This window comes from Pithys albifrons, chromosome 11 (assembly GCF_047495875.1).
Source record: "Pithys albifrons albifrons isolate INPA30051 chromosome 11, PitAlb_v1, whole genome shotgun sequence".
NCBI lineage: Eukaryota > Metazoa > Chordata > Aves > Passeriformes > Thamnophilidae > Pithys > Pithys albifrons.
Window position 1 is genome coordinate 405,690 of NC_092468.1, and position 15,634 is coordinate 421,323.

The window sequence follows — 15,634 nt, forward strand, 5'->3', positions numbered from 1 at the left end:
CCTGCAAGTGGAACGCACCATCGAGCTTTGCGTCCAGGGAAAAGGTGGCAGTCTTGGGCTCTCAGGTGCCAATGATGGGGCCCCATTACCTTTACAAAAAGCACAATGGCTTTCATTGTGAATGTATATTCAGTCTGGTGTGCCTGTCCTGGTTTGGGTTTTTACCTCTGGGGTCTCATTAAAAATAGCACCAAGACTGTGGGGAAAACAGGCGGAGATGGTTACTTCCACCTTTTCACCTCTGCTACAAGAATCATTGAAAATATTGAGCTTCCTTTTCATGTTAGGGACAGCATATTCCTACTGTTAGTGCTGTTAGTGTTGCTTTGTGTCCTCTGTACTGTATACACCATGTTTAGGGTCAGAACTGGGCTTTCTAAGGAGACTTGCTGGAGGCCTGCCTTGGGAGCGGATGATGTTGAGTGGCACGGGAAGTGGGAAGATATGGGCCAGTATTTGGAGACCTTCTCTCCTCAAATGGTCTGGAAATTCACCCCAGAACAACTGCAGGACCCTGCCAAAATGCTAAGCTATGTGAAAGGAAGATGCTCTGGTAGTCCCAGAGATGTGCAGCTCACAGCAACCTGCTGGGCCCTGGCCACTGCCTACCGCACACTGCTTGGTGTGGTACAGCATCATCAGGAGGAGGAGAAAAGGAGCAAATCCACAGGCACCATGTCCACCCAAACCACGGCTGAGCCAGAGAGGAAGAGAGATACATCAACCAGCAGCATGTCCACCCAGACCATGACTGAGCCAGAGAGGAAGAGAGACACATCAACCAGCACCATGCCCACACAAACCACAGCTGAGCCAGAGAGAAAGGGAAACAAATCAACCAGCACCATGTCCACACAAACCATGGAGGAGCCAGAAGGACAACAGAAACCGATAGCAGTTGCCCCTGTCCAGAAAAGAAAATCAAAGACCAAATCAGTTCGTATAGCGCATGACGAGGAAGAGTCAGGACCTTCATCTCAAGCAGAAGAAATGGAGCCAGAAATAATCACCCGGTCCCTATCCCTGGGAGAGCTGCGTGAGCTCCGGAGAGAGTTCACACGACAGGCAAATGAGTCCATCTTGATCTGGCTACTTCGAATCTGGGATGCTGCAGCCAATGATACAATTCTAGATGGGAGTGAGGCAAGGCAGCTGGGATCCCTTTCTCGAGATGTTGTCATTGATCAGGGCATTGGAAAGAGACATGAAACTCTCAGCCTCTGGCGGCGACTGTTGTCAAGCGTGAGGGAGAGATATCTTTGTAAGGAGGACCTCCACGTACAGCAAGGACAATGGAACACGATGGAACAAGGTATCCGGTGCTTAAGGGAATTAGCCGTACTGGAGATAATCTTTTCAGAGGATGAGAGATTCCCTAAAAGTCCAGATGGTGTCCAGTGCACATCCCAGATGTGGTTAAAATTTGCATGACTTGGGCCAGAAATGTATTCTCGCTACCTTGCAACATTGCAGTGGAGAGAGGGAGAAGACAAGGTGGGTGCACTGGTCAGCAAACTCAGGATTTATGAAGACACTGTCACTGCTCCATTACGAGCCCCCGTCTCAGCTGTGGAAACAAAACTGGCTGAACTGGAAGAGAAGATTAAGGAAGGACTCTTCCATATCTCTCCAGAACAAACGAGAGTCTCTGCCATCAGAAGCAGGCGTCTTCCAGCTAAGGAGAAAGGGTACACTCCACGTGGCAATCTGTGGTTTTACCTCCATGAGCATGGAGAAGATATGAGGAAGTGGGATGGGAAACCCACCTCTTCCTTAGCAGCTCGGGTACGTGAATTGCAAAAAGGCACAACTAACACAGGGAATTCTTCAAGGTTGAAGGCTGCTCCGGTCTCTCGTGGGCAAGGCTCCAGACAGTATAGGAATGATGATGTTATGCCCAATCCTCTTGAAGGAACCTCCCGGTCATATTCACAGGGAGAGCGCAGTGAATACCATGACCAGAACTAGGGGGGCCCTGCCTCTAGCCAGGTAGAGGAGAGGGACAATCGGGTTTATTGGACTGTGTGGATTCGGTGGCCTGCCTCATCAGACCCACAGAAATACAAAGCTTTAGTGGACACTGGTGCACAATGCACGTTGATGCCATCAGGATACGTTGGGACAGAATCCATCTCTATTTCTGGGGTGACAGGGGGATCCCAACAGCTGACTGTACTGGAAGCTGAAGTCAGATTGACTGGGAGGGAATGGCATAGACACCCCATTGTGACTGGTCCAGAAGCCCCATGTGTCCTTGGCATAGACTACCTGAGGAATGGATATTTCAAAGACCCAAAGGGACTGCGTTGGGCCTTTGGCATAGCTGCTGTTGAGACAGAGGAAATCAGACAGCTGAGCACCTTGCCTGGCCTCTCAGAGGACCCTTCTGCTGTGGGACTGCTGAAAGTTGAAGAACAATTGGTACCGCTGGCCACAGCCACAGTGCACCGTCGGCAATACCGCACTGACTGAGCCTCTGTGACCCCCATACACAAGATGATTCGTGAGCTGGAGAGCCAAGGGGTGGTCAGCAAGACTCACTCACCATTTAATAGCCCCAATGGCCAGTACGAAAGTCCAGTGGAGAGTGGAGGCTGACGGTGGATTACCGTGGTCTCAATGAGGTCACACCCCCCCCGAGTGCCGCTGTGCCGGACATGCTGGAGCTTCAGTATGAGCTGGAGTCCAAGGCAGCCAAGTGGTATGCCACCATCGACATTGCCAATGCCTTTTTCTCCGTTCCGTTGGCAGCAGAGTGCAGGCCGCAGTTCGCTTTCACCTGGAAGGGGGTGCAGTACACCTGGAATCGACTGCCCCAGGGGTGGAAACACAGTTCCACCATTTGCCATGGACTGATCCAGACTGCATTGGAAAAGGGTGAGGCTCCAGAACACCTACAGTACATCGATGACATCATTGTATGGGGGAACACAGCAGGGGAGGTTTTTGAGAAAGGAAAGAAGATAATCCAGATTCTCCTAAGAGCTGGCTTTGCCATTAAACGAAGTAAGGTCAAGGGACCTGCTCAGGAAATTCAGTTCCTAGGAGTGAAGTGGCAAGACGGGCGTCGTCAGATTCCAACAGAGGTGATCAACAAAATAGCAGCTATGTCCCCACCGACCAGCAAGAAGGAAACTCAGGCTTTCCTAGGTGCCGTGGGCTTTTGGAGGATGCATATCCCTGAGTACAGTCAGATTGTAAGCCCTCTCTACCTTGTGACACGGAAGAAAAATGATTTCCAGTGGGGCCCTGAACAACAACAAGCCTTTGAGCAGATTAAACAGGAGATTACCCATGCAGTAGCCCTTGGGCCAGTCAGGACAGGACAGGATGTGAAGAATGTGCTCTACACTGCAGCCGGGGAGAATGGCCCATCCTGGAGCCTCTGGCAGAAAGTACCTGAGGAGACTCGAGGACGACCGCTGGGATTCTGGAGTCGGGGATACAAAGGATCTGAGGCCAGCTACACCCCAACTGAGAAAGAGATCCTGGCAGCTTATGAAGGAGTTCGAGCCGCCTCAGAAGTGATTGGCACTGAGGCACAGCTCATCCTGGCACCCCGACTACCAGTATTGGGCTGGATGTTCAAAGGAAAACTCCTTCTACCCATCACGCCACTGATGCCACATGGAGTAAGTGGATCGCTCTGATCACGCAGCGAACCCGGATAGGGAATCCTAATCGCCCTGGGATTTTGGAAATCATCACTAACTGGCCGGAAGGTGAGAGTTTCGGATTGTCCTCTGAAGAAGAAGAGGAGCAGGTGACACGAGCTGAGGAGGCCCCACCATATAACCAGCTACCAGAAGAGGAGAAGCGATATGCTCTCTTCACAGATGGCTCTTGCCGCATTGTAGGGACAAGCCGGAAATGGAAAGCAGCTGTATGGAGTCCTACACGTCGAGTTGCAGAAGCGACTGAAGGACAAGGTGGATCAAGTCAGGTTGCAGAGCTGAAAACTGTTCAGCTGGCTTTGGATATCGCTGAACGAGAGAAGTGGCCAAGACTCTACCTTTACAGTGACTCGTGGATGGTGGCCAATGCTCTGTGGGGATGGCTGGAGCGTTGGAGAAAGGCCGGCTGGCAGCGCAAAGGGAAACCCATCTGGGCGGCTGAGACGTGGCAGGACATCGCTGCCCGGGTAGAGAAGCTGAGTGTGAAGGTCCGTCACGTAGATGCTCATGTACCCAAGAGCCGGGCTAATGAGGAGCATCGTAACAACGAGCAGGTGGCTCGAGCTGCCAGGATTGAAGTCTCTCAGGTAGATCTGGATTGGCAGCATAAAGGTGAATTGTTTCTAGCCCGATGGGCCCATGATGCCTCTGGTCATCAGAACAGAGATGCAACATACAGATGGGCTCGTGACCGAGGGGTGGATCTAACCATGGACGGTGTCTCACAGGTTATCCATGACTGTGACACATGTGCTGCCATCAAGCAGGCCAAGCGGGTGAAGCCTCTATGGTATGGTGGACGGTGGTCGAAATACAGGTATGGGGAAGCCTGGCAAGTTGACTACATCACACTTCCCCAAACACGCCAAGACAAGCGCTATATGCTGACCATGGTAGAGGCAACCACTGGATGGCTGGAGACATACCCCGTATCTCACGCCACTGCCCGGAATACCATCCTGGGCCTTGAGAAACAAGTCCTGTGGAGACTCGGCACCCCAGAGAGAATAGAGTCTGACAACGGCACCCACTTCAAGAACAGCCTCATAGACACCTGGGCCAGAGAGCACGGCATTGAGTGGGTGTATCACATCCCCTACCATGCTCCAGCTGCCGGGAAAGTTGAGCGATGTAATGGACTGCTGAAAACAACCTTGAAGGCGTTGGGTGGGGGAACTTTCAAACACTGGGAGCTGCATTTGGCAAAGGCCACCTGGTTGGTCAACACCCGGGGCTCCATCAATCGAGCTGGCCCTGCCCAATCAGAACTCTTGAATACTGTAGATGGAGATAAAGTCCCTGTGGTCCATATGAGAGGTATGTTAGGAAAGACTGTTTGGGTGAGTCCCACCTCAAACAAAGGCAAACCCATCCGAGGGATTGTCTTTGCTCAAGGACCTGGTTGCACTTGGTGGATAATGCAAAAAGATGGAGAAACACGTTGTGTACCACAAGGGGACCTAATTTTGAGCGAGAAGAGTTTGTAATGTTTCATTGTATATATGTGTATATATATGTATGTATAGGTAAAAAGGGGATTAATTTGGGAATGACTAGATGGAGTAGAATAAGGGGTGGATAATGTCCTAGTTCAGCAGGAGGGACCAGCTAACCCTGTGTGGGGGTGATCAAAGCTGTGTATTCTACCCCCTTATTCATTCCCCAAGGTCAATGGGCCATAAGCAGCAGCTGCCCAGGGGGCCACTATCACCTTCACACCCAGCCTGAGGGGGGCGGAGCTGCTAATGGGCCATCAACAGCTCAATACCCCCTGGCTCCCAGAGTTAATCACCCATTGTGTGAGTCCCCGCCCAGGAGGAGGGACTGAGTGCTCCCTGAGGGTACATAAGTGGTGGGTAAGAAGACCTCAGGAACCTCTCGTCGGATCCAGAGCAGCAGCAGGACCTAGACAGGAGGAGATCACCGCTCTCGCCCAGACCACAGCCCTCGCCTGCACCAACAGGTTTTTCTTTTCCTTTTGCTCTGGACTCGGGGGAACCACAGGGGTCTCAGCACAAGGGCAAACAAACCCCCTTGGATTTGTGCCCCAGGACACTGGGTTATACTGCTGGGGTTTTGTGAGTTGAAAGCAATTTCCCTTGTGTGTCAGTGTCGATATTGTAATATTATTATTAAATTTAAGGTCTGATTATAACCTCTCTCTAGGTGAGTTCATTTCCCCTGCTGGTTCACCTTTAAACCAGCACAGACAGAAAGCCATTTAGCCTTTTGTAGGGGTAATGGGGCACCATCATTGGCAGCTGAGAGCCCAAGGCTGCCCCCTTTTCCCTGGGCGCAAAGCTCGACGGTGTGTACCTTGTGCGGGTTTGGGGCAGTGCCATTTTTAAACCCAGATTTCCAGACGGATGAAGATTCCTCCCTGGGAAAAGGTGCCAGGACAGAAAGCAAGTGTTATTTTTCTAGTGTTAATGGGGCCCCATCATTGGCACCTGAGAGACCAAGGCTGCCACCTTTTGCCTGGGCACAAATGTCGACGGCGCGTGTCACTTCCGGGTCCGGGGAAGTGCCATTTTTTAGCCCAGAATTCCAGACGGATGAAGACACCTGCCAGGGAAAAGGTGCCAGGTCAGAAATCGAATTGTCCTTTTCTAGGGTCAATGGTGCCCCATCATTGGCACCTGAGACTTCAAGGCTGCCACCTTTTCCGTGGACGCAAACATCAACGGCACATACCACTTTCTTGTCTGGGAAAGTGCTGTTTTTCAGGCCTGAATTCCAGACGGATGAAGACTCCTCACAGGGAAGAGGCTCCCAGGACAGAAAGCGATTGTTCCATTTGTAAGCTTTATCGGGCCCCATCATTGGCACCTGAGAGCCCAAGGTTGCCTCCTATACCCTGGGCGCAAAGCTCGACCATGCGTGCTACGTGAGGGTCCGGGAAATTGAGGTTTCTCATTCCAGAATTCCAGACCGATGAAGATTCCTCCCTGGAAAAAGGTGCCAGGAAAGGAATGGATTTCTCCTTTTCTAGGAGTAATGGGGAACCATCATTGGCACGTGAGAGCCGAAGGCTGCAACCTTTTCCCTGAGCGCAAAGCTCGACGTTGCCTGCAACTTGCGGGTCCAGGAATTTGCTGTTTCTCATCCCAGAATTCGAGGCCGATGAAGATTTCTCCCAGGGAAAAGGCGCCAGGACAGAAAGCAATTGTGCCTTTTCTAGGGTTAATGGGGCCCCAAAATTGACACCTGAGAGCCCAAGGCTGTCACCTTTCCCCTGGGCGCAAAGCTCGACGGTGCGTGCCACTTGCGGGTAAGGGAAAGAGCCGTTTTCAGCCCAGAATTCCAGACCAATGAAGATTCCTCCCAGGGAAAAGGTGCCAGGACAGAAAGCGATTGTTCTCTTTCTAGGGGTAATGGGGCCCCATTATTGGCACACGAGAGCCCAAGGCTGTCACCTTTTCCCTGGGCACAAAGCTCGACGGTGCAGTCCACTTGCAGGGTCTGGGGAAGTGCCGGTTTTCAGCCCAGAATTCCAGACGGACGAAAATTCCTCCCTGGGAAAAGGTGCCAGGACAGAAAGCAAGTGTTATTTATCTAGTGTTACCGGGGACCCATCGTTGACACCTGAGAGCCCAAGGCTGCCACCTCTTCCCTGGGCGCAAAGCTAGATGGTGCCTGCCACGTGCAGGTCAGAGAAAGTGGTTTGTTCAGCCCAGAATTCCAGACGCATGACGACTCCTCCCAGGGAAAAGGCTCCCAGGACAGAAAGCGATTGTTCCATTTCTAGTGTTAATGGGGGCCCGTCATTGGCATCTGAGAGCCAGAGGTTGCCTCCTTTTCCCTGGGCGCAAAGCACGACAGTGCGTGCCACGTGCTGGTCCCAGAAAGTGCCATTTTACAGCCCAGAATTCCAGAACAATGAAGACTCCTCCCAGGGAAAACGTGCCAGGACAGAAAGCCATTGTGTTATTTGTAAAGGTAATGGGGCCCCATCATTGGCACCTGAGAGCCCAAGACTGCCACCTTTTACCTGGACGTAAAGCTCGATGGTGCGTTCCACTTGCGGGTCCAGGAAAGTGCCGATTCTCAGACCAGAATTCCAAACCGATGAAGATTCCTCCCTGGGAAAAGGTGCCAGGACAGAAAGCCATTGTGCCTTTTGTAGGGGTAATGGGGCCCCATCATTGGCACGTGAGAGCCCAAGGCTGCCCTCTTTTCCCTGGGCGCAAAGCTGAACCTTGTGCACCTTGTGCGGGTTTGGGGCAGTGCCATTTTTGAACCCAGATTTCCAGACGGACGAAGATTCCTCCCTGGGAAAAGGTGCTAGGACGGAAAGCAGGTGTTATTTTTCTAGTGTTAACGGGGCCCCATCATTGGCACCTGAGAGCCCAAGGCTGCCACCTTTTCCCTGGGCGCAAAGCTCGACGGCACGTGCCACATGCGGGTAAGGGAAAGAGCCGTTTTCAGCCCAGAATTCCAGGCCAGCGAAGATTTCTCCCTGGGAAAAGGTGCCAGGACAGAAAGCCATTGTGCCTTTTCTAGGGTTAATGGGGTCCCAAAATTGGCAGCTGAGAGCCCAGGGCTGCCACCTATACCCTGGGCGCAAAGCTCGAAGGTGCATGCCACATGCGGGTAAGGGAAAGCCATTTTCAGCCCAGAATTCCAGACCAATGAAGATTCCTCCCAGGGAAAAGGTGCCAGGACAGAAAGCGATTGTTCTTTTTCCAGGGGTAATGGGGCCCCATCATTGGAACCTGAGAGCCCAAGGCTGCCACCTTTTGCCTGGGCACAAAGCTCGACGGTGCGTTCCACTTGCAGGTCCTGGGAAGTGCCGTTTTTAAGCCCAGAATCCCAGACGGACGAAAATTCCTCCCAGGGAAAATGTGCCAGGACAGAAAGCGATTGTTATTTATCTAGTGTTATCGGGGACCCATCGTTGGCACCTGAGAGCCCAAGGCTGCCACCTTTTCCCTGGGCGCAAAGCTAGATGGTGCCTGCCACGTGCAGGTCAGAGAAAGTGCTTTGTTCAGCCCAGGATTCCAGACGGATGACGACTCCTCCCAGGGAAAAGGCTCCCAGGACAGAAAGCGATTGTTCCATTTCTAGGGTTAATCAGGCCCCATCATTGGCACCTGAGAGCCCAAGGTTGCCTCCTATACCCTGGCCGCAAAGCTCGACCATGCGTGCTACGTGAGGGTCCAGGAAATTGTCCTTTCTCATTCCAGAATTCCAGACCGATGAAGATTCCTCCCTGGGAAAAAGAGTCAGGACAGAAAGCGATTGTTCCTTTTCTAGTGTTAATGGGGCTCCATCATTGACACCTGAGAGTCGAAGGCTGCAACCTTTTCCCTGGGCACAAAGCTCAACGGTGCGTGCCACTTGCGGGTCCAGGAATGTGCTGTTTCTCATCCCAGAATTCGAGGTCGATGAACATTTCTCCCAGGGAAAAGGTGCCAGGACAGAAAGCAATTGTGCCTTTTCTAGGGTTAATGGGGCCCCATCATTGGCACCTGAGAGCCCAAGGCTGCCACCTTTTCCCTGGACGCAAAGCTCGACGGAGCGTTCCACGTGCGTGTCCGGGAAAGTGCCGTTTTTCAGCCCAGAATTCCAGACGGAAGTCGATTCCTCTCTGGGAAAAGGTGTCAGGACAGAAAGCCATTGTGCCTTTTCTAGGGTTAATGGGGCCCCATCTTTGGCAGCTGAGAGCCCAAGGCTGCCACCTTTTCCCTGGGCGCAAATGTCGACGTCGCGTGCCACTTGCAAGTCCGGGAATGTGCCGTTTCTCATCCCAGAATTCCAGGCCAGCGAAGATTTCTCCCTGGGAAAAGGTGCCAGGACAGAAAGCCATTGTGCCTTTTCTAGGGTTAATGGGGCCCCAAAATTGGCAGCTGAGAGCCCAGGGCTGCCACCTTTTCCCTGGGCGCAAAGCTCGACGGTGCGTGCCACATGCGGGTAAGGGAAAGAGGCGTTTTCAGCCCAGAATTCCAGACCAATGAAGATTCCTCCCAGGGAAAAGGTGCCAGGACAGAAAGCGATTGTGCCTTTTCTAGGGTTAATGGGGCCCCATCATTGGCACCTGAGAGCCCAAGGCTGCCACCTTTTGCCTGAGCACAAAGCTCGACGGTGCGTTCCCCTTGCAGGTCCGGGGAAGTGCCGTTTCTCAGACCAGAATTCCAGACCAAAGAAGATTCCTCCCAGGGAAAAGGTGCCAGGACAGAAAGCGATTGTGCCTTTTGAAGGGGTAATGGGGCAACATCATTGGCAGCTGAGAGCCCAAGGCTGACCCTTTTCCCTGGGCGCAAAGCTCGATGGTGTGTACCTTGTGCGGGTTTGGGGCAGTGCCATTTTTGAACCCAGATTTCCAGACGGACGAAGATTCCTCCCTGGGAAAAGGTGCCAGGACAGAAAGCAAGTGTTATTTTTCTAGTGTTAACGGGGCCCCATCATTGGCACCTGAGAGCCCAAGGCTGCCACCTTTTGCCTGGGCGCAAATGTCGACGGCGCGTGCCACTTGCGGGTCCGGGGAAGTGCCATTTTTCAGCCCAGAATTCCAGACGGACCAAGACACCTCCCAGGGAAAAGGTGCCAGGTCAGAAATCGAATTGTCCTTTTCTAGGGTCAATGGTGCCCCATCATTGGCACCTGAGACTTCAAGGCTGCCACCTTTTCCGTGGGCGCAAACATCAACGGCGCGTACCACTTTCTTGTCCAGGAAAGTGCCGTTTTTCAGCCCTCAATTCCAGACGGATGAAGACTCTTCACAGGGAAGAGACTCCCAGGACAGAAAGCGATTGTTCCATTTTTAGGGTTAATCGGGCTCCATCATTGGCACCTGAGAGCCCAAGGTTGCCTCCTATACCCTGGGCGCAAAGCTCGACCATGCGTGCTACGTGAGGGTCCGGGAAATTGCCATTTCTCATTCCAGAATTCCAGACCGATGAAGATTCCTCCCTGGGAAAAGGTGCCAGGACAGGAATGGATTTCTCCTTTTCCAGGAGTAATGGGGACCCATCATTGGCACCTGAGAGCCGAAGGCTGCAACCTTTTCCCTGAGCGCAAAGCTCGACGATGCGTGCCACTTGCGGGTCCAGGAATGTGCTGTTTCTCATCCCAGAATTCCAGGCCGATGAAGATTTCTCCCAGGGAAAAGGTGCCAGGACAGAAAGCGATTGTGCCTTTTCTAAGGTTAATGGGGCCCCAAAATTTGCAAGCTGAGAGCCCAGGGCTGCCACCTTTTCCCTGGCCGCAAAGCTCGACGGAGCGTTCCACGTGCGGGTCCGGGAAAGTGCCATTTTTCAGCCCAGAATTCCAGACCTATGAAGATTCCTCAGAGGGAAAAGGTACCAGGAGACAAAGCCATTGTGTATTTTGTAAGGCTAATTGGGCCCCATCATTGACACCTGAGAGCCCAAGGCTGCCACCTTTTCCCTGGGTGCAAAGCTCGACGGTGCATGCCCTGTAGGGTCCGAGAAAAGGCCGTTTTTCAGCCCAGAATTCCAGACGGAAGTCGATTCCTCTCTGGGAAAAGGTGTCAGGACAGAAAGCCATTGTGCCTTTTCTAGGGGTAATGAGGCTTCATCTTTGGCAGCTGAGAGCCCAAGCCTGCCACCTTTTCCCTGGGCGCAAATGTCGACGGCGTGTGCCACTTGCAAGCCCGGGAATGTGCCGTTTCTCATCCGAGAATTCCAGGCCAGCGAAGATTTCTCCCTGGGTAAAGGTGCCAGGACAGAAAGCCATTGTGCCTTTTCTAGGGTTAATGGAGCCCCAAAATTGGCAGCTGAGATCCCAGGGCTGCCACCTTTTGCCTGGGCGCAAAGCTCAACGGTGCGTTCCACTTGCAGGTCCGGGGAAGTGCCGTTTTTCAGCCCTGAATTCCAGATGGATGAAGACACCTCCCAGGGAAAAGGTGTCAGGACAGAAAGCCATTGTTCTTTTTCTAGAGGTAATGGGGCCCCATCATTGGCACCTGAGAGACCAGGGCTGCCCCCTTTTCCCTGGGCACAAAGCTCGACGGTGTGTTCCTTGTGCGGGTTTGGGGCAGTGCCATTTTTCAGCCCAGATTTCCAGACGGACGAAGATTCCTCCCTGGGAAAAGGTGCCAGGACAGAAAGCAAGTGTGATTTTTCTAGTGTTAACGGGGCCCCATCATTGGCACCTCAGAGCCCAAGGCTGCCACCTTTTCCCTGGGCGCAAAGCTAGATGGTGCCTGCCACGTGCAGGTCAGAGAAAGTGCTTTGTTCAGCCTAGGATTCCAGACGGATGACGACTCCTCCCAGGGAAAGGGCTCCCAGGACAGAAAGCGATTGTTCCATTTCTAGTGTTAATGGGGGCCCGTCATTGGCATCTGAGAGCCAGAGGTTGCCTCCTTTTCCCTGGGCGCAAAGCACGACAGTGCGTGCCACGTGCTGGTCCCAGAAAGTGCCATTTTACAGCCCAGAATTCCAGACCAATGAAGACTCCTCCCAGGGAAAAGGTGCCAGGACAGAAAGCCATTGTGCTTTTTGTAAAGGTAATGGGGCCCCATCATTGGCACCTGAGAGCCCAAGACTGCCACCTTTTCCCTGGACGCAAAGCTCGATGGTGCGTTCCACTTGCGGGTCCAGGAAGTGTCGATTCTCAGACCAGAATTCCAAACCGATGAAGATTCCTCCCTGGGAAAAGGTGCCAGGACAGAAAGCCATTGTGCCTTTTGTAGGGGTAATGGGGCACCATCATTGGCACCTGAGAGCCCAAGGCTTCCCCCTTTTCCCTGGGCGCAAAGCTCGACGGTGTGTACCTTGTGCGGGTTTCGGAAAGTGCCATTATTGAACCCAGATTTCCAGATGGACGAAGATTCCTCCCTGGGAAAAGGTGCCAGGACAGAAAGCAAGTGTTATTTTTCTAGTGTTAATGGGGCCCCATCATTGGCACCTGAGAGCCCAAGGCTGCCACCTTTTGCCTGGGCGCAAATGTCGACGGCGCGTGCCACTTGCGGGTCCGGGGAAGTGCCATTTTTCATCCCAGAATTCCAGACGGATGAAGACGCCTCCCAGGGAAAAGGTGTCAGGACAGTAAGCTATTGTGCCTTTTGTAGGGGTAATGGGGCCCCATCTTTGGCACCTGATAGCCCAAGGCTGCCACCTTTTCCCTGGGCGCAAATGTCGACGGCGCGTGCCACTTGCATGTCCGGGAATGTGCCGTTTCTCATCCCAGAATTCCAGGCCAACGAAGATTTCTCCCTGGGAAAAAGTGCCAGGACAGAAAGAGATTGTGCCTTTTCTAGGGTAATGGGGCCCCAAAATTGGCAGCTGAGAGCCCAGGGCTTCCACCTTTTCCCTGGGCGCAAAGCTCGACGGTGCGTGCCACATGCGGGTAAGGGAAAGAGCCGTTTTCAGCCCAGAATTCCAGACCAATGAAGATTTCTCCCAGGGAAAAGGTGCCAGGACAGAAAGCCAATGTTCTTTTTCTAGTGGTAATGGAGCCCGTCATTGGCACCTGAGAGCCCAAGGCTGCCACCTTCTTCCTGGCCACAAAGCTCGACGGTGCGTTCCACTTGTAGGTCCCGGGAAGTGCTGTTTTTCAGCCCAGAATTCCAGACGGACGAAAATTCCTCCCAGGGAAAAGGTGCCAGGACAGAAAGCGATTGTTATTTATCTAGTGTTAACGGGGACCCATCATTGGCACCTGAGAGCCCAAGGCTGCCACCATTTCACTGGGCACAAAGCTAGATGGTGCCTGCCACGTACAGGTCAGAGAAAGACCTTTGTTCAGCCCAGGATTCCAGATGGATGACGACTCCTCCCAGGGAAAAGGCTCCCAGGACAGAAAGCGATTGTTCCATTTCTAGTCTTAATGGGGGCCCGTCATTGGCATCTGAGAGCCAGAGGTTGCCTCCTTCTCCCTGGGCGCAAAGCACGACAGTGCGTGCCACGTGCTGGTCCCAGAAAGTGCCATTTTACAGCCCAGAATTCCAGAACAATGAAGACTCCTCCCAGGGAAAAGGTGCCAGGACAGAAAACCATTGTGCTTTTTGTAAAGGTAATGGGGCCCCATCATTGGCACCTGAGAGCCCAAGACTGCCACCTTTTCCCTGGACGCAAAGCTCGATGGTGCGTTCCACTTGCGGGTCCAGGAAAGTGCCGATTCTCAGACCAGAATTCCAAACCGATGAAGATTCCTCCCAGGGAAAAGGTGCCAGGACAGAAAGCCATTGTGCCTTTTGTAGGGGTAATGGGGCACCATCATTGGCACCTGAGAGCCCAAGGCTGCCCCCTTTTCCCTGGGCGCAAAGCTCGACGGTGTGTACCTTGTGCGGGTTTGGGGCAGTGCCATTTCTGAACCCAGATTTCCAGACGGACGAAGAATCCTCCCTGGGAAAAGGTGCCAGGACAGAAAGCAAGTGTTATTTTTCTAGTGTTAACGTGGTCCCCATCATTGGCACCTGAGAGTCCAAGGCTGCCACCTTTTCCCTGGGCGCAAAGCTAGATGGTGCCTGCCACGTGCAGGTCAGAGAAAGTGCTTTGTTCAACCCAGGATTCCAGACTGCTGACGTCTCCTCCCAGGGAAAGGGCTCCCAGGACAGAAGACGATTGTTCCATTTCTAGTGTTAATGGGGGCCCGTCATTGGCATATGAGAGCCAGAGGTTGCATCCTATACCCTGGGCGCAAAGCTCGACCATGCGTGCTACGTGAGGGTCCGGGAAATTGCCGTTTCTCATTCCAGAATTCCAGACCGATGAAGATTCCTCCCTGGGAAAAGGTGTCAGGACAGAAAGCGATTGTTCCTTTTCTAGGAGTAATGGGGCTCCATCATTGACACCTGAGAGCCGAAGGCTTCCACCTTTTCCCTGAGCGCAAAGCTCAACGGTGCGTGCCACTTGCGGGTCCAGGAAAGTGCTGTTTCTCATCCCAGAATTCGAGGCCAATGAAGATTTCTCCCAGGGAAAAGGTGCCAGGAGAGAAAGCAATTGTGCCTTTTGTAGGGGTAATGGGGCCCCAAAATTGACACCTGAGAGCCCAAGGCTGCCACCTTTTCCCTGGGCGCAAATGTCGACAGAGCGTTCCACGTACGGGTCCGGGAAAGTGCCATTTTTCAGCCCAGAATTCCAGACCTATGAAGATTCCTCAGAGGGAAAAGGTACCAGGAGACAAAGCCATTGTGTATTTTGTAAGGCTAATTGGGCGCCATCATTGGCACCTGAGAGCCCAAGGCTGCCACCTTTTCCCTGGGTGCAAAGCTCGACGGTGCATACCCTGTGCGGGTCCAGGAAAGGGCCGTTTTTCAGCCCAGAATTCCAGACGGAAGTCGATTCCTCTCTGGGAAAAGGTGTCAGGACAGAAAGCCATTGTGCCTTTTCTAGGGGTAATGGGGCCCCATCATTGGCACCTGAGAGCCCAAGGCTGCCACCTTTTCCCTGGGTGCAAAGCTAGATGGTGCCTGCCACGTGCAGGTCAGAGAAAGTGTTTTATTCAGCCCAGGATTCCAGACGGATGACGACTCCTCCCAGAGAAAGGTCTCCCAGAACAGAAAGCGATTGTTCCATTTCTAGTGTTAATGGGGGCCCATCATTGACATCTGAGAGCCAGAGGTTGACTCCTTTACCCTGGGCGCAAAGCACGACAGTGCGTGCCACGTGCTGGTCCCAGAAAGTGCCATTTTACGGCCCAGAATTCCAGAACAATGAAGACTCCTCCCAGGGAAAAGGTGCCAGGACAGAAAGCCATTGTGCTTTTTGTAAAGGTAATGGGGCCCCATCATTTGCACCTGAGAGCCCAAGACTGCCACCTTTTTCCTGGACGCAAAGCTCGATGGTGCGTTCCACTTGCGGGTCCAGGAAAGTGCCGATTCTCAGACCAGAATTCCAAACCGATGAAGATTCCTCCCTGGGAAAAGGTGCCAGGACAGAAAGCCATTGTGCCTTTTGTAGGGGTAATGGGGCACCATCATTGGCACCTGAGAGCCCAAAGCTGCCTTCTTTTCCCTGGGCGCAAAGCTCGATGGTGTGTACCATGTGCGGGTT